This window comes from Toxotes jaculatrix, chromosome 21, assembly GCF_017976425.1.
Source record: "Toxotes jaculatrix isolate fToxJac2 chromosome 21, fToxJac2.pri, whole genome shotgun sequence".
NCBI lineage: Eukaryota > Metazoa > Chordata > Actinopteri > Toxotidae > Toxotes > Toxotes jaculatrix.
The window spans coordinates 2,952,823-2,977,040 of NC_054414.1; the positions used below are offsets into that span (position 1 = coordinate 2,952,823).

The 24,218-nt window shown below is 42.8% G+C and overlaps 1 pseudogene; it reads left to right on the forward strand.

The window, feature by feature from the left end:
• Nucleotides 1-906: 906 nt before the first annotated feature.
• Nucleotides 907-19,669, forward strand: LOC121175591 (annotated as a pseudogene).
• Nucleotides 19,670-24,218: the final 4,549 nt, after the last annotated feature.

Here is a 24,218-nt window from a genome sequence, read left to right on the forward strand (position 1 = left end):
ATATTCTCATGAACTCGTATATTCAATTCTGGGTGAAGTACATATAACATGACCTGTAGTGGCCTAATGTACTTTGTTTACTGTACTTTGTGAAGACACCTGTTATGTCTCCGGTGTCTCCGAGCACAACTTATCTCTATTATTTGACCTTCAGATTATTTTGTCTCCCTGCCATCCTTGCCATGCTGGTATGTGAGAAACAGGCATAAGTACTCTTGGAACTTGTAACCTGGGGTCAGACCTCTGTAGCATTTGATGCTGCGTGAGCTCTGTCCTTTCTGCAGAAATGGATTACTCTGTAAACCTTATTTTAACTTTTTTTAAGTATTTTTCCACCACATATACGTTGGATTTCCGACGGTGATTGGTTCACACAGTTAACGTGGACCCTCAGCAGCAGACGTCTGTATCACTGTTTTTTCAATCAGACCAGCCGTCTGTGTGGTGCTGTCATTATTTCAGATGGACATGAATTGAACATTGCTCCTGTGTACATGTGGGTTGGTGGTATTTCTTGGTAGTGCATTCATTTAGAACTAAATACCAGCTGTTTTTACACATATGGAAAGTCATTGTTGTCAGTGCTGGATTAGCCTTGTGGGGCAAAAATGAGCCTTGGGGCCCCAAGTGATTCATTTTATTTATTTCCAAAAAATGTTTTACATCCCAATATATAACCACATTGAAATATAAATTTATATATATATTGTAATGTTATTCTTTTTTTTTTTTTTTTTAACTTTTATTACGCTGGCATCAAATGACGTTCACATATTACATGTCGTAAGTTTACCTGAGGTTTTAAAATATTTCCCCCCTAAAAGAAATAATTGTCACTGTGGATTTTCTCCATATCACTCACAGCTGTTTCTAAACAAACCTGTAGTCCATCAAGTGATCGACACCATGAACCTGGAGCATTTGGGGGACGCTGAAGTTCTGAGGTCTGTCCAGCCTGGACTGTTTTCTCTATTGTTTTTGCTGGGGATTTGGAGGGTCTAACCTCTGTGGATTTCACAACTAAAAACAAACTCTTCATTGATATTTTACAGGGTGATTCCAGGGTTCAGCATTTCCCCAGCAGAATTGAATCTCTGGTAGTGTGGAGGTTTTGGAACTAAATCCAAATGCTTGTTGCAACATTACAATTTACAGACAATATAAGTGAATGGTTAACTCCATGTATTTTTTTTTTTTTTTTTTTTTTTTTTTGGTGCGGTTTGTGGTGGGGAGACTTGGACTTCTGACCTCAGCCCTGTTTAGCCTGTGTGCTGGCTTTTGTGTGTGTGTGCGTGTGTGTGTGTGTGTGTGTGCGCGCCTGCTTCAGTTATTCCACGGCTACAAACGCTCTCTACAGTCACACCTTTAAAGTGGGGCTGTACGTGAATAGGTACTATTAGATTTTCTGCTTTTACAGCACTGAAGTACTCATGATCACTTTGTGGCTGAAACTACTGAAGATGGTTGTTAGACAAACATTACAATGCAAGAGAGCATTTCTCATTTCATTTTTTCTTTGCCCTGTTTTCTTCTTTATTGGTTTACATCATGACAAACATATGTGCTATGCTGCATGAAGAAGACCCAGGTGAATGCTCTGTCTTAATCAGTGTACTTGTTATCTATAGTTCTACTGTTTTATTCACTACACAGCATGGATACTTCACACTGTGTGTTAAAGCATGTGCCTCTGGTACAGCCTGCAGAGTCCATGCTAACATCCTGATAACATTACCATGCATAGGCTCGGAGCTGATGCCTCGTTAATTGTCACTTGATTTGTATGGTGGGCTGTTGGCTGATGGACTGTGATATAGCTGTTCACAAGATACAAGAAATGTATATTTGGGATTTTTTGAAAGTGTCTATGTTCAGGACTTTTGACAAATTTGTTTGTGTATTGATTATGTCATGTTAATAAATATCTTCTTTTATTTACAGTCCTGCTCAAAGTTATTGGCACTGCTGAATTTTAAGTAGAGTTTAGAATAGCTTCAGAAATAAATGGAAATCAAGCAGTTTTGTAGAATCAGAATATTTAATAAAATGTCCAGAGTTATTGAACAACAACAAAAATGCTTCCATATAGTCAAATCAAATTTACATACATAAAACATATGATGGACATAATTATTGGCATCCATTTGTTTTCATCTTCTTTTTCACAACCAAACCAAAATGTCTTTGGAACCTCACAGATTATGTTAGCCACGGCTAAACAAGGCCTTTCTTCTACAGAAATCTCTGCACGAATTTCACTAGAAAGCAGGACCAGAAGAGGATTTTCTGCAAGAAATATCTGAAAACTTTGTGCTGCAGTTTAATGGGACTGTCCGACACGCATTTGGAGTTGGAGGTGGTGAAAAGTCATAGCTGAGGTTTGAACCTCGTCGTGCTACAGATGTCATTTTATGCCCATTCATTGCTACTGCAAGGAATCACTGGTATCCTTATTGGTGCGAGCGTGTTCAGTCTGATTGGATGTTGTATTATTCCCTGCATTAGAAGTCTCACTGTAAGGTCTATAGGTCAATCACACACCAGATGGCCTCTCTGGCTGAGACTCGTCTTCTGTCAGATGTTGAAAACCCAACTGATTTATTTACTGATTGGATTCCTCCTCTTTATGATGATGATGATGATGTTTAGGTTTTGAGTTTTTGTATTTTCCCCCAGCTTGCTATCAACCTAAGGACGTCTGTGTCCTACAAAAACAGCTAAATGCATATTTTCGCATATATCAGCGAATGATGTGTCTACTTAAACCTAAAGGAATGTAGTCACTGACCATATGATCAATTTGTATACTTTAGTGTGACGGACAGTTACTGTCTAAAGAATTTTATTTCACTTCTCATCAGGAAGAAAGTATATTTCCACCACGCTTACATACATGTCGTCTGTGATAAAGGATATGAGAAAGCTTTGTAGATTCCAACAAAAGGGTTTTATTAAAGCTCAAGGTCTTAGATACATCACACTAAAACAGCATTTGTTTCTGAACAGCAGCCGTCCAGATTTTCAAGAAAAGATCACTCGCATAATAATTTTAACACAGTGTAGACTCCATCATTTTGTTCTGTCTTGTATATTCAGGCAGTAGTGTGGCCTTTTGGGCCAAAAGGGAGAAGCCTGCACCTTCAGAACTGAGCTTTTCCACCGGCGCTTCATGTTTGACATGTGGTCTGGCAGGAGCCAATCACCGCTACGTTTGGTGCAGTTGTCCAATCACCTCCTTGTCCTGGCGGAGTTTATTTGCATTCATGACCTTACGCATCTGAATATAATCGATCAGTTCTTCACGCAGCTAAGAAGAGGAGCGTGTTCGTAACACGTGGTTGGTGTAAATTTAGATGATAATGTTTCAGTTTAAATTACAAATATCAAAACTCTATGACTCTACAATATTAACATACAGAGACAAAAGGGTCCGTGTATCTTTTGGGATTTGAATTTTCCTTCAAACGCTGATATTTAAAAAAATAAAAAAGAGTGCTTATTTGATTTTCGTTTTAAAATACAAAAAACATTTTACTTTTTTGTGGGTCTTAAGGGAATCCTTGAAATTGAAAAATAACTTAGATTTTCTTTCTCTACTTAGCGTAACAAAATACAAAATCACAAAGAAGCAGAAACAAAAAATGACCATTTTCTCGTGCCCACAGACCGGATGTTGTCATTGTTTTCTTCTTCTTTTGTTTAACGGAGACCTGCTGCTGCTACCGGCTGCAGGATTTTCGCCACCTACTGTTCTTTATTTATAATAATCTCGCGTTTGGGCGAACGGCAGAATCCAGCGGCCAGGAAGAAGGAGATAGCCTGGTTCCTGTCAGAGCGGCGCGCCCAACCAAAATGTCCCTGGAACCTTACAGCCAGATTATTTTAGCCACGGCTAAACAAGGCCTTTCTTCTACAGAAATCTCTGAAATTTAACAAGAAAGCGGGACCAGAAGAGGATTTTCTGCAAGAAATATCTGAAAAGTTTGTGCTGCAGTTTAATGGGACTGTCCGACACGCAGTTGGAGTTGGAGGTGGTGAAAAGTCGTAGCTGAGGTTTGAACCTCGTCGTGCTACAGATGTCATTTTATGCCCATTCATCGCTACTGCAAGGAATCACTGGTATCCTTATTGGTGCGAGCGTGTTCAGTCTGATTGGATGTTGTATTATTCCCTGCATTAGAAGTGTCATTGTAAGGTCTATAGGTCAATCACACACCAGATGGCCTCTCTGGCTGAGACTTGTCTTCTGTCAGATGTTGAAAACCCAACTGATTTATTTACTGATTGGATTCCTCCTCTTTATGATGATGATGATGTTGATGTTTAGGTTTTGAGTTTTTGTATTTTCCCCCAGCTTGCTATCAACCTAAGGACGTCTGTGTCCTACAAAAACAGCTAAATGCATATTTTCACATATATCAGCTAATGATGTGTCTGATGTCGTCACTGATCATATGATCAATTTGTATTCTTTAGTGTGACAATTACTGTTTAGTTGTGGACTGGTCTGGTCTAACATTTCATTTGTCCATGTTTTTTCTCTCTCCCACAGGATCCTACTCTTCACCCCTCCAACATCATGTAAATTAGCATATTGTATAGTTTTTACTGTTTTTGTATTTTGTGTACTGGTTTTTTGTAAGTTTACTTCATTTTTTCTTTAGATTGTGATTGTATGATGTCTTTTAATGAGACTTTATTTGTTTTGAGGTCTTTATTATGTGTGTAAAAGTCTAAATAAACTCTGTTGTGTTTGATATTTCTTAACTGTTTTGCAGACACATTTCCCAATGAGGACTGTTGAATGGATTTGACAGTTTTACTGTGCATGAACTGAAACAATAAGACATGCCTCATGAACCTTAAACACTAAGTAAAATCAAGTGAGCTCTTCCTACTGAGGAGCAAAAACATAACTGGAGATTTTGCTGAGTAGTTGTGATGGGAAGGCCACAGGTGTCACACACCTTTGAAAGAAATTTAAGTAGGGAGCTTTTGGTAAACTGTTGATACTACTTCATATTGTAACATGGTTATAATGACCATGTTGGAAGACAATTGACAGAAGATTCACTGGTTGACTTTGCTTTTGAACATACCTTATATAACATCTATATGTATATCTATCTATCTATACCTATATATCTATCTATATCTATATCTATATATATGTTTTTGTGTGTATGCATAAATCTGGCCAATAAAACTGATTCTGATTGAAGTCTTTAATGCATAAAGCCATGGAGTCAGACTGAAAGTGAACCCCTGGCAACCTGTGATCATTCCAAACACCTGTTCTGTGTTGGACCCCCATTCAGACGTTACTGCTGCTTTATGAGGGCAGTCACCGCAGGTCCCTCCTACCACTTCACCCATTAGTCCCGTCCAATCAGAGTCCAGTTTGAGCCGCGCCAAAAACCAGTCGCACCTGTTGCCCCTGCGCTAATCAAACCCATGTGACCGGGGAGGAGAGGGCTCAGCCAATAGCAGGGCAGAATCTTATGTAGTGCAGCTTATAAGGCGTTGGGGTAACACTTGCTCGATTTTGCTGTGGAATACAGGATACATCCGTGACGTTCTGTTTTGTTGAAGCTCTTTTTCTGGTTAGTGGATCGAACTGAACTCGTTACCTGTAGACAGAAGAAGCCTGTGTGTTCATGTTTAGCAGGTTATTTGTTATTGTGCTTCCTGGTGCACAGTGAAAGCTGTGGCTGAGAGCAGAGAGACGATTCAGGCCTAGTGGAACGTTTAAAATGCAGAGCTTGAGTTGATTTGTGACCAGAGGCTAACATGTTTTTTTATGTGCCGGGTTTCCGCAGGACAGACGAAGGGATCCAGCGGAGCAGCCGAGACCATTTGGGAGAAAGCACCGCGCTTGGCGTCGCTCATCGGCTCTACACTTATGCGCGCGTATGTGTATGTGAGAGAGATCTGAGTGTTGAAGTGCAGGCTTGTGTCTTTAGCTCGGTTGAGATGGGCTTTGTAACCAGTATAGCTGCTTTGGAGTTTGGGACAGGCCAAGTGTTGGCAAGGCTTAGTTGTGGATGGATTCAGTGTGTGGAAGAAACTCGGCCTGCATAGGTTTGGAGCGCGCGTTTGCTGTTGCTGGGCCGTTGCGTCGGTGTTGTCGGTAGGTGGAAGCATATATGCAGTTGTGGTCTGGACATAATTGTGTATATATGGAAGCCTATTGGCAGATAGTAGTGATGGCTCCGGCAACAGCGATGCGTCGAGCTCATAGTCCAAAACCCGCTTGCGCTTGTCGTTTAAAGAAAGTCACATGACTGATATAGGAACTGACACTGACGCGCAAAACTGTTTATAAAGAAGCGCATATGTTAACGGGATGCATCTGCCAAAAGAATCTCTGATCTTTTGCTGTTCATTGTCAAATTAATCAATAATTATGGAGCAGCCTCAAGCCAAAAGAAAGGTTTCCACCGTGTGGGACCATTTTGATCTCATATCGGATCCTCATCTGTTCCGTGTGAGCGGGTGTTTTCTACAGCTGGAGAAGTTGTATCAAAAAAGCGTAACAGACTGAATTTCAAAACGGTTTTTTTTAAATAAAAATTTGTTTAAAAAAAAGAAAATCCCAGTCCACAAGCATCCTCATTCACAACACGTTCACTTAGATTTTCATGTTATGATACATGTTCACATTATTTATTGACTGTATCTAAAAATATCAAAGATTTTTAATTTAAATGAAGATATGAAATAATACAAAATATAATACAATAACTTAAGTTATATCATTGTATATACTAGGTCATCAAATCAGTGTCAGTTGAGTCTGTCAACTAGGTTGCCTGTAGGGATTTTTAAGGTCCAGCAGGTGTCAGTATTCAGTGACACAGTATCAATACAGTTTGGCAATGTGTCATGACGCCTCATCTACCCATCACTAGCAGATAGTGTTGGCAGCATGGGTTGAGTTGCATGTCTTGTTGCCAGGCTTAATTGTGGGTAACTGTTGGTGTGGATGGCCCTGGGTTAGGTGTAGGGTGTGTGTTCAGCAGTGTGGATGAGGCCATGGCCAGTGTGGGTCCTCAGCTGCACCTTGAAGTGTTGCTGAATGTTGAAAATTCCAGGTTAAATATCCAAAGCCTGTGTGTGCATGTGCCTTCTCTGCAGGAAGGATGAGCTGCTCTAGAGAATCATCAGAGGGTAAGAGAAAGCACATAAGTCAACATTGCTCAGTGTTTCTACATTTAAACATGTATTTGTTTGTGTGTGGAGCCCAGGTACGCCCCCTGCTGCCTGTGGAAGTGTTGTAATATGTTTTAACTTCCAGAGTTTGACTTGCCTAGCACCTGTGGCTAATGTTGAGTGTGTTTCTTTGTGTGTTGTGCAGGATGGAGGAGCTGCTGATCCAGAGAGTCATGAGGATGCATGTTGGCCAATACTGCTCAGTGTTTCTACACTGAAGGATTCATTTGTGTACACTCCCCAGCAACCGTGTGTGTACTGCATCTGAGTGGAAGACCTGGAGAAAAAAACTTCAAGGACTCATCAGTCAGAGTGGTCATGTGACTGTCGGCCTGCTGAAGCAGGGATGGAACCAGTGTGTGTAGAAACACAGGCTGTGTTGTGTAGTTTAGTGTTGTCAGGCTTAGTTGTGGCTATTTGTCACTATATGGATGGCACTGGGGTCAGTGTGGGTTTAGTGTGTGTGAGACATAGTTGCTGCTTGATGGAGAATAAAACTTATGCATGCATTAATGTCTCCTCCTTTCTTTCTGTGTGCAGCTGCTTCTGGCTGAGTGGCCATCCAACTTTGAGGCCATGGGCAATGTGGAGCTCAGGTAAGGCCCCTGCTGCAGCTGGAAGTCAAGCAAAATATTACAAGTTCAAGGACTGACTTGATTAGTATCCAAAACCAATGTCTTTGTGTTTTTCAGCAGGAGGGAGGAGCTGAGTGAGAGGACCATTTGAGACCAGGTGAGCAAGAGCCACATTGTAGTGTTTCTACACTTATACATGCACTAATTTTAGTCCGTGTGTGTTGTAGGTGTATGTGGGGTGGAGCCAGTGAAGGTGCTGCTGGTGAGGATAGAGCGCCATCCTGTGGGAGTGAGGGACAAACCGTGGCTGTTGTGTGTTGTCAGAGCTCTTTGTGGTAAGTGGATTAGAAAAGAAAATCAAGGGCTGTTTCAAAGGTGGTTTGTGTGCTGATGCTTCCTGTTTGTGTTTCTCTTGCAGGATGGCAGAGCTTATTTGGAGGGTCATGAGAGACCAGGTGAGACATTGCATGTTGGTTAACATTGTTTAGTATTTCTACTCATGCATGCATTCATTTGTGTGTGTGTGTGTGTGTGTGTTACTGAGAGAGAGAGAGCTAGGGTGAGTGTTGGAAGTGCAGGCCTGTCTTCAGCTCAGTTTAGATGGGCTTTGTTCTGTATCCAGGTGCATTGGAGTTTGGGTCTGGCTGAGTATTGTCAAGGCTCAGTTGTGGATGGATTCAGTGTGTGTGAAAAGCATTGGGGTCAGTGTAGGTTTAGAGTGTTTGTTCTTGTGTCAGTATTGTCTGTAGGTGGAAGCATATACAGTCCATGACAAAGGTCTTGTCACTCATCCAAGTTGTAGAAAAAACAAATAATAACTTGACTGGAATCAGAAATAGCTTATATGAAAGGCAAAGCTCTTTAGATTATGCCTGTTATACCAAAATAAAGTTTTGTATCATTCATTGAGTTTTACCATTTAATTAGGACAGAAAGGTCAGATTGTGCTTGGACAAAAGTCTTGTCGCATACAAAAATAATGTGCTTTACAAATTATTCTTTATTTTGAATACACAAACATGCTACAATAACATCAGAACATAAAGTCATGGTGCCTTGGAAAAAAGAATTAATATCGTGTATGGCTCCCATGAGCTTGGAGGACTGCATCCATACGTCTCGGCAATGACTCAGATAGCTTATTGATAAAGTCATCTGGAATGGCAAAGAAAACTGTCTTGCAGGACTCCCACAGTTCATCCTCCAAGCCTCCTCCTTCATCTTACCCCAGACATGCTCAATAATGTTCAAAACTTGACTGTTTTCTGGTTGAATCTTGGGTCCATGTGGGTTCCATCAGATCTTCTGCAGTATTTGCAGCTATTGGGATGCAGTTAAAGGATAATTCATCAGAAAAATCAACTTTCTGCAACTTTTCCACTGTCCATCCTTTCTGCAAGGTATAGGACTTTTCTTTGTTTGGAGTCATCTGTGAGGACTGCCAGAGAGTAAATGTAGTTGTAATAATTTGAGTTTTAGGTCAATTTTTAGACAAATAGTTAATATGTAGATGAAACAGTGCAGGCTGTGCTGTGTGGATGTCAGATTCTCAGGCTTTAAACTGTGAGGTGTTAGATGCACCACTTAGATTTGATAGAGTTTTAAAAACTCTGTCCTTTTCTTGTTTAAACAGACCAAACCTATGTTAGAGAGCTGTATGTTTTGGCTGTTGGCCTGTGGTGTCTGGGTGCCATAGTGTAAGAGTTTAAACTGTGAGGTGTTGGATGCAATAGTAAGACTTATAGGTAACCATTAGCTGTACCACTTTGACTTTAGACATGAATTAAATAAGTAGATGTGTGTAATAGTTGGCTTTATATGTCTGACTTGTTTGGTATGACCACATGTATGTTAGAGTTTGGCACTGTGACTTTTAGACTGTGGTGTGTGGACGCCAGGCTGAGTTTAAACCCAGATGTGATAGAGTGACAGATGTTCAGTGTTTTTACACATATCCATTAATGTCTCTCTCTTTCCAGGTGTATGTGGCTGAGTGGGGCTCCAACTTGGATGAGGCCATATCCAGGGTGGAGCTCAGGTACGCCCCCTGCTGAATGTGGAAGTGTAGCAGAATGTTTCAAATAGGTTTGACTGTTTGTACCTGGATCTGATGTATTGTGTGTTTGTCCTGTGCAGGATGGAGGAGCTGATCCAGAGGACCATGAGAAACAAGGTGAGAGAGAGCATGTTGGTCAGTGTTTCTACAGATATGCATGCATTCATTTCTCTGTGTGTGTCTGAGTGTGTGAGCATACACAACACATACAGCTGTTATGTGCCTGGATGGCCTGTGTGCTTTTTTTCCTCTTTCTCCTCCCCTGCCCTGCTTCACAGTGTTCCAGGTGCAGATTGCCTTTTTCCTCTGGTGGCATCAGGCAGTAGAGTAAGTGTGGTGGGTGTTTGTGGAGAGGTGAGTTTGGGGGACCCTGTACATTTAGCAGCATGTAGGAATTATTGTTGTATAAACACACTAGGGTTATTGGTTGGTGCCACCCCCCTGTATTTTGTTCTCTTTATCTTTTTAGCGAGCTCAGCCAGGTCTTTTGTTTCCTTTGTTTTCTCAGGTAGTCAGTAATCTAGGCCTGGTTTTATTGGAACTTTTTTGGTTTTGTTTGGCACAACCACTGGTCCACATCTCCCCCACTTTGTCCATTTTGTTCCATTTTGATGTTTTCAAATAAACTAACTGTAATGATGCCACCTACACTGACTCTGTTCATTTGCTTTGGTTGCTTGTGTTACAGAGCTGAAATCCCGAGCTTCCACCAACTAAGGTTGGAACACAAGTGGGGTCTCCTCAGGGATACTTTTTCCCAGGGTCAGTATAAACCAACCAAAGAATTTTGAAGAGTCCTTGTAGTTTGGTATTTGTGTAAGAAGGATGTTTGACTTGCAGGACTTCATTGATAATCCTTGCATTGAAAAAGTTCATTCATGTGGTAAAGATGATTTGCTTTGTATAACAGCTCATTATGGCATCCCTGTCCAGAAAACTAGTCTTAAAAAGGAAATTCAAAACACAATAGTGGAAAAACTTGCTGAGTTGAAGGTTCTGCTTGTTCCTATTAACCCTGTTTCAGCTGAGTTAGGGGAGGAAGTTGTTGGTCCAAGTGTTTCCTCTCTTTCTGATGGTAAAAGGGAACAGGCTGTACATGATACACCCCGAGGTGCTTGGATTGAGAGTGAAGCTGTTCCAGCCACTTTTCCTCGCTTTGACCCTTTTTCCCCAGGGTCGTCTGGCTCCAGTTCAGATGCAGGGATCAAGGTCACAATCGCTCGTCTCCAGCTGGAAGCACAGGAAAAGGAGAGGGTACGTAGAGCGGATTATGACCTGCACTAATTTTAGTGTGTGTGAGTGAGCGAGAGAGAGTGTGTGTTGTAGGTGTATGTGAGGTGGAGCCAGTGAAGGTGCTGCTGGTGAGGATAGAGCGCCATCCTGTGGGAGTGAGGGACACACCATTGCATTTGTGTGTTGTCAGAGCTCTTTGTGGTAAGTGGATTAAAAAAAAAGAAAATCAAGGACTGTTTCAAAGGTGGTTTGTGTGCTGATGCTTCCTGTTTGTGTTTCTCTTGCAGGATGGCAGAGCTTATTTGGAGGGTCATGAGAGACCAGGTGAGACGTTGCATGTTGGTTAACATTGTTTAGTGTTTCTACACATGCATGCATTCATTTCTGTGTGTGTGTGTGTGTGTGTGTGTGTGTGAGAGAGAGAGAGTGCTAGGGTGAGTGTTGGAAGTGCAGGCCTGTCTTCAGCTCAGTTTAGATGGGCTTTGTTCTGTATCCAGGTGCATTGGAGTTTGGGTCTGGCTGAGTATTGTCAGGGCTCAGTTGTGGATGGATTCAGTGTGTGTGAAAAGCATTGAGGTCAGTGTAAGTTTAGAGTCTTTGTTTGTGTCAGTGTCGTCTGTAGGTGGAAACATACAGACATTTATCTGTTTTAGAGCTGGTTTGGGCTTTTTAGGCAGAGCTATAAATTCAGCTTCTTCCTTATTACTTAAAGCTTTTTTTTTTTACATTTTAATTATTGTCACTTTATTTATGACCAATGACTTATGACTAATAGGTATGAATTTTATGCATTTATTTATTCAGACATGTTTATCCTCTCTAGTATATTGTATTAAGCGGCTCTCTTGCTTACTATATATATCTGAGTGTGTATATGCACTCATTTATGCAGGAGATGCTACGTTGTGTGTGGAGACACCTGGTTGGCGTCTTAAAGGGACAGTCTCAGACACTGTGCTACACTTCCAGCCTTTTACACACTCTACCATTGACTGGTGTAGCCCACGGCAACATTTGGGCCATAAAAAGCCAGAAACCCTCATTATGCCCATAGATATGGAAACCATTTTATAGACTTGTTGCTGAGTGGACAGTATGTGTCTAATTTGCAGATATTGTGTGTGTATGTGTAGGTGCTGTGTTGTGTTGTGTGGACAAACAGGGTATCCTGTCGTGGCCTAACCCCAGTCCAGAGACCGTGCTGTTCTTCAGAGGACGGGTCGAACCACCTCACAACAGCCAGGATGATCTCAGAGACGACCTGTCCGTCAACTCCTACTGCCGAATGGAGACGGATGACGACAGGGATCAGAATCAGAATCAGATCAGAATAACTTTATTGATCCCCGTAGGGAAATTCTTACTGTTACTTAACTCCCAGTTGAAAATGAAGAGGAAAATTGCACATAGTTCGATGTAGGTGTTAGATGTATAGTTAGTTAGATGAGGTGTGTGTTTGTGTTTTCTCTGGCACCTTTTAGCCTCACCAGCAGCCCCAATTCACCACCTGATAAGGCACAGTCTTGTATCCACTCCTGACTAACTGTGACTGCTGTACAGGCCCAGGAGGGGCAGGCTCTGCTCTGTCTACCGGCAGAGTCCTCCACCCAGCTGGGGGAGGGGCCCGAGCCGAGCGAGACCTCACACGACAGCATTCGCTCATCTGACACGGCCCGGCTTCGGCGTTCCTGCCAGCCCGCACACAGTCGCACCAAACACCACTCTGGATCCAACGTGAGCTTCAGCCACGACACTGAGGGAGGCGAGGACGACCAGGCCCAGGTAAAGCTTAGACCTGAAACTGTACCAGCCGTTGTGAAAATAGGAAACATGCTATTGATTCAGTAAGCTGATGTAACTTTACTATTCCTGCTATGTTGTGATGTTGTTGGTCTTTTCATTTCTGTCCCATTTGTCTCCAGGACTTTGCAATGGGCTGCCCAGAAGCGGAGGCAGAGGACTTTGTGTGTGACTACCACCTGGAGATGCTGAGCCTGTCACAGGACCAGCAGAACCCAACCAGCATCCAGTTTGATCATCTCTCCTGGCAGTGCCACCTGCCCTCCCTCAAGCCACTGGGCCTCAACATCATGCTGAACCTCTGCAACGCCAGCGTCACCCAGCAGCTCTGCCGCTTCTCTGACCACCTGTCCAACCTGGCTCTGCAGGAGAGCCACGGCTCTGTACTGCCTGTCTACGTACCCTGGGGGCTCTGTGAGCTCTCCAGGCTCATAGGTGAGCTTGGAATGATGGTGCTGCTTTGACATCTGGTTGGTTTAGAGCCACCTGTTAATACCATGACCTGGTTTGTCTCATAGTTTGGCTTTTTGTTAGGTCATGTGAAAACACAGTGATCAGAGGTTCAGAGGATTTTTCTTCAGAGGTAAAAGCTGATCTGGCTTTCATCCCACTCAGCATGAACTCCAGATTACATTTTACCCCAGAATAAAGTCCTTGCATAGATTACATTTCCGAGCACTGTGAGAAGATCTATTTCTCACATGGTCTTCATGATAAATTAAGGCTACAAGCAAGTTGCTGCTATGATGGATTGATGGACTGGAGTGGGAGTACTGCACCTGGCTGAACTGAGAGTGAACCATAATTAAAAAATGGCCCTGAAGGGCCCTTCCTATAGAGAGCTGCGAATTCCTGAGTTCCTGCTCAAATCCAGTTTGCTGTCCTAGTGGACACCCAGGTTTTTGTTCTCCTGTACCACCTCCACCATCTGTCCCCTAATGAAAAGAGGAGTAGCAGGAGTCCTGGGTCTCCTGAAGTCCTCCACCAGCTGCTTTGTTTTGCTGATGCTGAGCTGCAGGTGGTTCAGCTCACACCAGTCCACAAAACCAGCCACCGCCCTCTGGTGACACATCCTCCCCCCTGATGCATCCAGCAGCTGCAGAGATCTGAGAGCTTCTGTAGGTGGCAGGTCAGAATGCTGTACCTGAAGTCCAAGGTGGACAGGGTAAAGGGGACAGGACAGTCCCCTGTGGAGCTCCCGTCAGCAGTGGCTGTAAGCAGCAGGTTGTAGCAATCACAATCATAGGTTTAAACAGCTGAGACTCAGCGTCTGTCCCACTCCTCACCAGATGATGGCAGTGATGTGCAGAGTTGTTGTTGGCCAGTAAAGACATTCATCCATTTCCCAATGTTTAGGTGTTTCACTGTAGGCAGAGGCTCCGGGTTGGTGTGAAACATCATTTAAACTGATCATCAGTATCAGATGATGTGCTGTTTGTGGGAAGAAAGAGAAGTTTTCAGAACCAAATTAGATCATGTCTTATTATCTATTACCCTCATCTTTTCCTTTGTGTGTTTGTTTGTGTTTGTGTGTCAGGATTCACTCCCGGTGCAGGGAACTGTTCAAACAGGAGAACCACTTGACTCTGTACCAGCTGCCATCTGGAGAGAAAACCAAGGAGTTAACCTCCCGCCACCTTCATTACTTCACCAAACGCCAGCCTCCCATGTCCCACCTCATCTCTCTGTTCGTACGAGACTCCTCCTCCAGTAAGTCTATACACACTTCAGTCAACCTGTGTCGTTCTACTGCTCTGTTTTCTTTTATTTTACAGTTTTTAATGAAAAGAGCTGATTTTTTTCTTATATGTACTTGGTGTATTTTGCTGTTACTTGTCCTTTGTCTGTCTCTTCACCAAATAGATGAGCAAGTTAAAAAAAAAAAAAAAAAAAAGGTGCTTGTGTATTTTCATGTCTGCTAATGTTATTCTCACTGTCTTTCTCTAACCTCTCTGTTGTAGATAACATCCAGATGCTGTCACATGGCTCGGCTGACCTCATCCTGGAAGCCTGCACTGACTTCTGGGATGGAACTGATATCTACCCCCTGTCGGGCTCAGACAGGTGCCGTCACACTGATCGCTCTTCTGTGGCTGTAAATCTTGAGTCAGACACAAGTATCAAAGTTTCATAAGCACAGCACAGGTGATATCATCCATATCTACACTCAGCTGCCACTTTATTATCCATGAAGCTCATCATGTTCAGGTTTTCTTCAAACTGTTTTAGAGACGTTGCTTCAACGTTCTGATCATTTTGGAGGCTGCAGTTTGTGATGCTGTTGAACTGTACAGTATATACAGAGGTGTTTCTGTTATTTAACCTGCCCTCACTGATATCAATAGGGTGGACAAAATAATAGAAGCTGCCACCTGAGTGTTTATTTCTACACTCTGCTCTTGTGTTACAGAAAGAAGGTCCTGGACTTCTACCAGCGGGCCTGTCTGTCAGGTTACTGCTCAGCCTTTGCCTACAAACCCATGCAAGTGTCACTGTCAAGCCAACTCAATGGGAAGTGTGTAGAACTGGCCCCCGGTCCCAGCCTCTTCTCTGGAGTGGAGCTGCCCTCCACCAAATACAACTCCTGTAGGAACAGCTGGAGCTCAGATGGTAAGAGTTCGTGACGGAGGGACGGATTAATTCAAGTAATAAAACAGTAATAACACAACTCATTTTCCTGTCTCTTTTCCTTTGACTGTCTTCCCTTGTCATGTGTGCAGAGGGTATAGGTGAGGGGGTGGAGCGTGAGGACTGCGTCCAGGCCCTGAGTGGGCAGATCTTCATGGGAATGGTGTTGTCTCAGTTCCAGGCGAGGCTGGACACAGTCCGGCTTATCGATGCCCTGGTCACAGCTTGCATCCGCTTTGTTTACTTTTCTATGGAGGATGAGCTCCGCAGCAAGGTGAACACACACAAGCTCCAATAAACATTTGATAGTATCTAGTTTATGTTGGATGAAGTGATCAAGGTATAGTACTCTTTCATTTGGACAATAAATGGACTCCTTAATCTGATGTCTCTCTGTGTCTCTGCTGACAGCACATTGTTTTTTCTAGTCCACACTGGGTGAACTGCAACAGGGTAACAATACCTTTTATTAAAACCACTGAAGCTACAATGGAGAAATATCAGTATCTGTTTTTCATGCAGCTGTATAATACAGACAGATTCCTCTGTCTTATGCTTTGGTAACCAGCAGGAAATTGTGCTTTGTTTTGAAATTATTTTACATTAGTCTGAATCATTTTCTCTCCCTGCCCTTTGTCAGGCCAAGCTACCTCGTGGGATCCACCAGGTCCGTCCTCATCTGAAGAACATTGATAATGTGCCTCTTTTGGTGCCACTCTTCACTGACTGCACCCCTGACAGTCAGTATTCTTTATGTGTTTTATAGAATGAATCACTCTGCTTATGGGTAATTCCACTTTTTTGGAAAACTTTTTCATCTTACTTTTTAAAGATGTCCTCTGACTCCATTGTCTTCCTCTGCTCGTCAATGGTGAAACAGATTCTAATAAGGAAAAGCGATGATTAATAACCAACGAGGCTTATTTCAAGGAAAGAATGAAAGATCTGTGTCTTCGATATACTCAGTGTTTGCTTTAGAGTACTGTAGACATTTACTTACAGTGGAGTTCTCTTCACAGCCATGTGTGAGATGATGAAGATCATGCAGGAGAACAGGGAGGTTACATGCTGTCTGGGAAGCTCCGCCAATTTCTGCAACAGCCGCCTGTTCCTACAGAGTGACATCAGGTATACACTCATTAATGAAGTACATCCTGTTTTTTCAAATTTGAAAATCAATGTTAATGAGACTAGATTTTCATTTTTATCACAATTAAAACCAGTAAAAATTCTGAAGCAATATTTCTGCTATTAAAAAAATGAAAACTCATAGTAATACTATCTAGCCATGCAGAGAGTTGTAGTCTTGTTTGTCAGGGTTCAGGGATACCTGTCACTGAGATTCCTACATCTCATTCAAATAAACCGTGGTGGCCGTCCGGCTCTGTCTGAAAAGGAGAAGAGGTCCTTTAGACTCCGTTGGCAGCGGACTGTCCAAAATTGATGGACTCCGGAGTAAATGCAGTTTTGTGAAACATATATTCAAGCAGTTTTGTGAAAGATGATGCAAATAGTGCAAGTGCTGGAACAGACATTGTTTAAGTTATGGTTAACACTTACCTTTACCTGTCTGGTGTTCGCTCTGGGGTGCGTTGCTGAAAAGAGTCCCCTAGGTCAGCGGACCGTGTTAAGAACGTTCCGGGTACGACCAAGTGGCAGGACAAGAAAGGGGGGAGTCTGGAAATTGTATTGTATTGTAAAATGTATATATTTATTGTAATTATATTTATGGTGTTTGTTTTGGGGTTTAGTTTACAGCAGGAAGGTTATTTTAAATATTGTGGTTAAATATAGTATTCACATTTTTTATATAAGTCAATTATGCTTATGAATGTATGTTTAGGAACACCTGTGAATGTATGTACCCAATCACACCTACCAGAACACAGTATAAAAGGGCGCCAATTTTAAATCTGCTGTTGTTGCTGGTTAGGTTTCACCTATGGTTTGCTGCCGTACCTGTGCTGCTGTTAGAAAATAAATATATGTCTATGCATATTCCATCTTCGCCTTGGCATTTTCTTCTTTCTGAAGTCTCTGTTGTCAGAACGGCCATTCTAACAAGTACAAATGCAATTCCTTTCACCTCCATTGTACTAGATGAAGACAGATACCTCACTACTAGAGGTAAATGGGAAAATATTTTCTAGTTTGTGTGTACTGACCCTTTAACAGCTTGCCATAGTCCAGCAACATTGTTTTGACTGATTATACAATAATTATGTACTTCTCATTCTCAATCCACATGATTTTTCATCGTCCTCTCTCCACAGCATCGCTCTGGACCCTCTGTACCCGTCTCAGTGTTTGTGGGAGACATTTGGCTATGCCACCGGAGGAGGCTTCAACGGAGACGCTGAGGGTCTGTCTCCTCTGAGGCTCTCAGGACAGCTCAACAGTCTGGGCTGCTCTGTCACCTTCCACCAAGGAGAGAGCGTCAGCATGGTCAAGCTCATAGAGCAGGTTGGACACACACACACACACACAGATACACTAAGTCAGAACGAGACACTTATATATGAATTCATTTGCTTTTTGGGTGAATCTTTTCCAGGCGCGACACACGACCTATGGCATCCGCAAATGCTTCCTCTTCCTGCTGCAGTGTCAGCTCAGTCTGGTCATCATCCAGGTGAGAGAGCACTTCACAAACTCACAGCATGTGGATTTATATGGATTTATATGTACAAATACATTTCTCTGTGTGTATCATTGCTAACAGGCTAAAAGGCTAAAGACCTAATTAATATTGTGATGTACATTTCTGAATAAATAAATGAAGGAAGTGCTTCTGGTGTTTGTCCGTAGTTCTTAGCCTGTCTGGCTCAGCTTCCTCCTCCAATGAACACCACTGACATCCTCTGGCTGTCCTGCTTCAGCTGCCCACTTCTAAGGTACACACATAATAAAACACTGTGTTATTTCACTGTGTTTATACATTATAGTAATGGCCCATTTGTGTTCTCAGTGTGTCACTTCTGGGGAAGCCTCCAGACAGTTCAGTCATGGCAGTTGCCACAGGGAAGAACCTAGATTTCATTCCAAGAAAGGTGAGATCCTGCCTCTCAGATCTTCCACATCTACTGAACCTAGAAGCCTCACTTACTGGATTATTACTGCTAAAGCTTAGACAAACATTTATATAATATTAATTAGTAGCATTTAGTGTACATACTGTGTAGTGATATCGTGGAAACTTCTTCCAGTCAAATGAAGTCTCTAGAAAAATATTCCAGGAGAAAACTTTCATAAAAGCAGTAATGATAATGATAAATACCACAGACAACAAACAGCTGCTCTTTCTGCACCTTGTGTATTTACTGCATCTACACTTGGGGCCATTGATCAAACATGAATGACTAGTTATGTATACATGTACTTCTGTGTGCTTTTTAATCTCCTTTAAACTGTTACTCCTCTTTGACCAGACCCAGAACTACTTCCTTGGCTGTTTCCTGTTGAAGTTTGCTCTGACAGTGTGTGCCTACCTGTTGGCCTTTGGGTTTACGCTGCAGGAGGTCTGCCTAAGCAGAGGCAACAACACCACCATCACCTGCCACATACTCACAGCCAGGTAAAGAGAAGCACTGTCTCTAACTGTCCCACTGTCCTAAGTACACCAGCTGTACCAGCTGTGAGAACAGACACACTAGAATCGATGAGCTGATGAATGAAGTAACAGTTTTCCTGTGTGACTGCAGCTCTTCAGACGAGGCTCCTCAGTGGTTCAGTGAGCTGTCTAATGGCCTGCTGCTGACTCAGAAGGTCATGGCAGGGTTCCTCGTCTTACACACAGGTAGGAACTCTCTCTGTCATATTGAATACTGTACTGTAAGCTGTGGTCAAGCTTACTCGTGTCTTTTTATATGATTCAAACCAATCCCTTTCTTCTGTTGTTCACATTGTTGTTCACATTCTCTTGTTGCTGACCTTATTTTCCAGTGGTGATCTCCCTCAGCTACGTCCACCGCTCTCAGCCTCTGTGGAGAAAGAGTCCGTTCAGCAATACCTGGTGGTGTCTCACTGTTCCTGTGGTGTAAGTTAGCACATCATTTGTATGCTCTATGGTTCATCTGTGCTTAAGCCAGTTTAGCTCTTACATCCTCAACGGTCCTGCTGTAACTGTAAGAGATTTTAATTTAGAACTCTGTGTCAGATATCACCCACTGCAGCACCACACAGAGTCGCTAAGTAGAAAGTTCTAGAGTGATCATCAGAAGAAAGACATCTTCATGTAGCTTGTTTCACAGTTCAGTGACTGACTAATAAAAGTAAAATCAAGTGAGCTCTTCCTACTGAGAGCTCACTCTGTGTGTATGTGTGGAACAAAAACATAACTGGAGATTTTGCTGAGTAGTTGTGATGGGAAGGCCACAGGTGACACACACCTTTGAAGGAAATTTAAGTAGGAAGCTTTTGGTAAACTGTTGATACTACTTCATATTGTAACATGGTTATAATGACCATGTTGGAAGACAATTAACAGCAGATTCACTGGTTGACTTTGTTTGAACATACCTTAAATGACACACACACATATATATATATATATGTATGTAGTTTGCATTATCCAGATTCAGACTGACCCACTGCACTTTTGGTATTTGTGGAAAAAAAGTAGTTGTGTTGTTGTTCTGTAGTGCCTGAGAGCAAAGGAAAACCAAAGTCAGATTCCTTGTGTGTATGCATAAATCTGGTCAATAAAACTGATTCTGATTGAAGTCTTTAATGCATAAAGCCATGGAGTCAGACTGAAAGTGAACCCCTGGTAATCTGTGCTCATTCCAAACACCTGTTCTGTGTTGGACCCCCATTCAGACGTTGCTGCTGCTTTATGAGGGCAGTCACCGCAGGTCCCTCCTACCACTTCACCCATTAGTCCCGTCCAATCAGAGTCCAGTTTGAGCCACGCCAAAAATCAGTCGTACCTGTTGCCCATGCGCTAAACAAACCCATGTGACCGGGAAGGAGAGGGCTCAGCCAATAGCAGGGCAGAATGATTTTTTTTTTTTTTTTTTGCAGGTGAGGGGTGACGCTGGCTCTTTTTCTGGTTAGTGGAGCGAACTGAACTCGTTACCTGTAGACAGAAGAAGCCTGTGTGTTCATGTTTAACGGGTTATTTGTTATTGTACGTTCTGGTGTACAGTGAAAGCTGTGGCTGAGAGCAGAGAGTCGATTCAGAATCAGAATCAGATTTGTTGGCCAAGTTTGTACATACAAACAAGGAATTTGACTCCGGTTTTTCTTGCTCTCATGCAGTACAACAACAAAACAACAACACACAACCAACGGATCAACAATTTTATTTCATTTTATTTATTTATTTATTTATTTTCCCCAGTTACTAATGGTGCAATGGGTCAGTCTGAATGTGGGTAGTGCAAAAAGATAACTATATATATATATATATTCAGACGATTCAGGCCTAGTGGAGCTAGAACTTAAGCATACACTTATGTATGTGTGAGAGAGATCTGAGTGTTGAAGTGCAGGCTTGTGTCTTTAGCTCGGTTGAGATGGGCTTTGTAATAGTGCTGCACGATTTGATGAAAATGTGCGATTGCGATTATTGTGGACAATATTGCGATTACGATATTCTAAATGAATGGTGTCATGAGTCCACTTGCTTGAATATCAGGGACAACACAGAATAATGATAGTTTGTGTATTACTCAACTCAAAACACACACATGACACACACAAAAATACAAAACCTGAAGATTACAGACTGTTTGTTCCAAATAACTTAATATCAAAAAATAAAAAAAAGTTTGAAAATAAAGATATTTTCAAAATGTATCCGTGATAGTACGTTGTGGTTCTTTCAGGCGGTTTTCACTTTTATCTTTCACGTTACTTGGTTGGGCTTTTATTTGCATGCGCTCATCGAATTTTTCTGTTGTCTCAAATGTTGATAGAGATTGGTCGTATTACCTGGAGACGTAGCGACTTTAGCTTTGCAGGTTTTACACAGCACGTCTTGCTGTTCAGGGTCGTGATACCTGAATCCAAAGTATCGCCATACAACAGAAGTAGCATTTTTTTTCCCTACCAACTCTGCTTGTCCCTCATGTTCCTCCTCAGCGTCCATGTCGTTCACTACGGTTTGCCGAAAGCCGGGTAGTCACGTGACCATACCTGCGGCTGCCCACAGCGTGTGGATGTGCCGTCAATTACTCCACCTTGCTTTACATTGAACATGACATTAAATCGCAAATCGCAGTCTTTTATGCGGTTACGTAATCGCACAGCGTGACATCGCGATTGCGATTAGATTAATTGTGCAGCACTACTTTGTAACCAGTATAGCCGCTTTGGAGTTTGGGACTGGCCAAGTGTTGGCAAGGCTTAGTTGTGGATGGATTCAGTGTGTGGAAGAAACTCGGGCATCCGTAGTTTTGGAGCGCGCGTTTGCTTTTGCTGGGCTGTTGCGTCGGTGTTGTCTGTAAGTGGAAGCATATATGCAGTTGAGATCTGGACACAACTGTGTATATATGGAAGCCTATCAGCAGATAGTGTTGGCAGCATGGGTTGAGTTGGGGGTCCTGTTGTCAGGCTTAATTGTGGGTAACTTGGTGTGGATGGCCCTGGGTTGGGTATAGGGTGCGTGTTCAGCAGTGTGGATGAGGCCATGGCCAGTGTGGGCCCTCAGCTGCACCTTGAAGTGTTGCTGAATGTTGAAAATTCTAGTTTTAATATCAAAAGTGTGTGTGTGCATGTGCCTTCTCTGCAGGAAGGATGAGCTGCTCTAGAGAATCACCAGAGGGTAAGAGAAAGCACATAAGTCAACATTGCTCAGTGTTTCTACATTTAAACATGTATTTGTCTGTGTGTGTTTAGCAGGTAGCTGCATCTGTCTGAGTGGGACTCCAGCTTGGATGAGGCCATGGCCAGTGTGGAGCCCAGGTACGCCCCCTGCTGCATGTGGAAATGTTGTAAGATGTTTGACTTGCCTAGCACCTGTGGCTAATGTTGAGTGTGTTTCTTTGTGTGTTGTGCAGGATGGAGGAGCTGCTGATCCAGAGATCAGTTTATTCTGTGAATACAAGAGACAAAATAATCAGAGATAAAGGATGGGTAAAAGTCAGAGTAAGGTGAAGTCCAAAGTGGAGCCAACTCCCAAAATCCTCCCACCAATAATAAAACTGATGATGGAGAAAAATCCTGGAAGCATGAATCAGTTCAAACAATGGGTTGATTTGGGGTTTCCAGGAAATGGCAGCTTTAGCCTGAGACAATTGAATCAATTGAAGACATGTTTGGAGGCAAAAGGAAAAAAAAAGTGCAGAGCAGCATGCAGCGTTGTCCAAACGTAAACCAGAGAAGCATGAACAGTTTAAAGCAGACTGGAAGACATATAGCATGTGGAGAAAAGAAGCAGAGGAGAGGGAAAGAAGGAGAAGATTAAGAGCACAAACACGAAAAAAGGACAAAAAACAATCCGGACACACTAGCACGTTGTATACTTCTTTGGAGATTGAAAAGAACAAAAAAGCAATGAAAGTGTGGATAGAGGAAGCAGTAGGGAAAAGAAACAAACACAAAAGTACATGACATTCCTTATGGAAAAAAAAAAAAAATACACCTTGTCCTTCTGTTCTCTGTGAGTCAATATGTCAAGGTGGATTGTGACCTCAACTCCTGCCCTCCGACCGCACCTCCACTGCCACATGAGCCTGGTGGGGATCTGGGAACAGGAAGGATCCTCCAGACGTCTAACAGAAACTTCATCACCTCCACCAACATCATCCTCATCCCCTGATTCAACCACATCTAAACCTGATGCTTTACAGACCAGGACTGTGTCACAGCAGAGAGAAGAACTCCCACAGCTGGGTGAGAACACATCTGGCAATAAGGGACAAAGCTTGATTAAATGATCTCAGACAACACGCTGTACATGCTGAGACCACTATCAACAGAGGAGAAAGACAGACAAAGTCAACAAGGACCTACACACAGCAGCCTTGACCATGTACAGGGGTGTTCAACCTGTGGCTGGCGGACAAGGATGTGGCCACGGCCGGCCACATGGAGGTCGGGGACGAGAACGTGAATACGGTGGAGATGGACACTGGCGATATGACCCCAACATCTGTTTTGACTGTCATCAGCAAGGACACTGGGCTAAAGACTGTCCTCAGAAGAATGGCTCTGTGCAGACTACAACTGCTGCAAAGTGAGGGCGGGAGGAGAGGAGCAATCTGACCACAGCGACACTGACTCACAGACTACAGGAGGTAACACACACACATTAACACACACTCACACACTGCTTGCAATGAAGACCAGCTTTGCTCACACACTACAGGACATATCACCTGATTCACTACACTGCACAGCACATGTTTCAGAAGGGCCAGGTGAAAGGTTTGAGAAAGTTTGGAACAGAAAGCCACTAGAAGTGCAGAAATTGAATATGACATGTATTTATTGGACAAAGAAGGCTGCTGCTGTCTCTGTCTCTGTCTCTGTCTCTCGTTCACAAGATGAACTGTTTGATGGTGCGTCTCCACACGTGTCGCTGGCAAAACCTGCCCACTGGACATGGCAGGATATGGGACCATGGCTCCGCAGACAACAGACCCTCTCTGATTTCAGGCCCATGAATGGGGATCCCAGAACACTGTACAGTGAAAGGGCTGATGTATAGAAAACAAAACTTCCATCTACTGCCTTTGTCGACAGAACCATTTGCTTGATTCCTAATACAC